This window comes from Cynara cardunculus, assembly GCF_001531365.2.
Source record: "Cynara cardunculus var. scolymus isolate 2C chromosome LG 1, CcrdV1, whole genome shotgun sequence".
NCBI classification, from domain to species: Eukaryota; Viridiplantae; Streptophyta; class Magnoliopsida; order Asterales; family Asteraceae; genus Cynara; species Cynara cardunculus.
The window spans coordinates 38,906,994-38,908,363 of NC_037528.1; positions in this window are offsets into that span (position 1 = coordinate 38,906,994).

Sequence of the window (1,370 nt, forward strand, 5' to 3'; positions counted from 1 at the left end):
CAATTGATCAATATCATATGTTAGTCAAACGGTCAAAATCGACATGTCAAAATCACCGAACAAGGGAACACATAGGACTAGCAGGGAGCCCATCATCACTGGGTATGCTCGAGCTCCTATGGTTACACAGAATAATACTTAGGACTGGCAGGGAGCCCGCCTTCATCTCCCGGGTATGCCCGAGTCCCTATACTCGTGCCTCTCTCCACATTAGGCACTGAGTACGGCCAACAGAAAAACGAACGAGAATAACTCGAATGTCTTACCGGCTCCTCCCTCTTCACCCGGCATGTTGACATTCACCGTTTTTGGGACGGATCACACAAAGTAATCCCCGTACTTCCGGTTTCACAAGAAATCAAAGGAACAATACCAACAGACAATTTGGATATCCAAACCGACCGACATTTCGGAAGAATTCGTAATCGAAGGATCAACAAGTACAAAGACAAAAGACTAATAAAAACTTACTTCAAAGTCAAAGAAATCACATACATACAGATGGTATGTAAATATAAACTTAATACAATAAGATTTGAATAGCTATTTAACTCACCTCATGACCGAATGTCAAATACGGTCAAACCGAACGGCAAACGTCCAACCTTGCAATCAAACTATAAGATACCTTCCAAATGACTCAAACAAGMTTAAATTATCCCCTGGAGTGTAGGTACGAAATCTCATAAGCATCCAATAAAAGAAACTCGAGTTATACACATTTCTTTATTAAGCACTTAACATTGATTTCCATCGACAGCTGCTACTTGCAGGTCTATTTTGCCCAAATTAAACTCATATTCAGATCTTGGTTATCAAATAAGAAATCAACTAGACTCAATTATCTAGCCAACCCAATTGGCCTCACCTCATTTAGAGTTTTCTACAATTTTCTACAATCTTTACAAAACAGCAGCAACAAGCTGTCAAAATCAGCTTTACAACACTGAAAAGATAACCGTTTTTACCCTTCCTAAGCTTGGAATTAGAATTCGAGGTCTGAATAAAAAACACAGTATACAATCCCATCTTTCCAATGCCTCTGACCTCATATTTTTCTGATTTTTCTATGATTTTATACAATTTGTTTTCTAAAACAGTGCTGTAACCATGTTGTTTCATGATCAAAACATCCATTTTTCAAGAAATCTTACAATCCATCAATGGATTTCACATACCAATTGATAATAAGACTTAATCCTAACATAATTTCATGATTTCATCAATAAATCATCACATGCATTAAGCTTATCTCACCMAAATRTBATCATACTTGTTACAACTTCAAATTGTTGTTTAAATCTTTCAAGATAACATGATATTAACCACATATAATCTTAATCTTACAAAATCATCCAACAATCACAAAC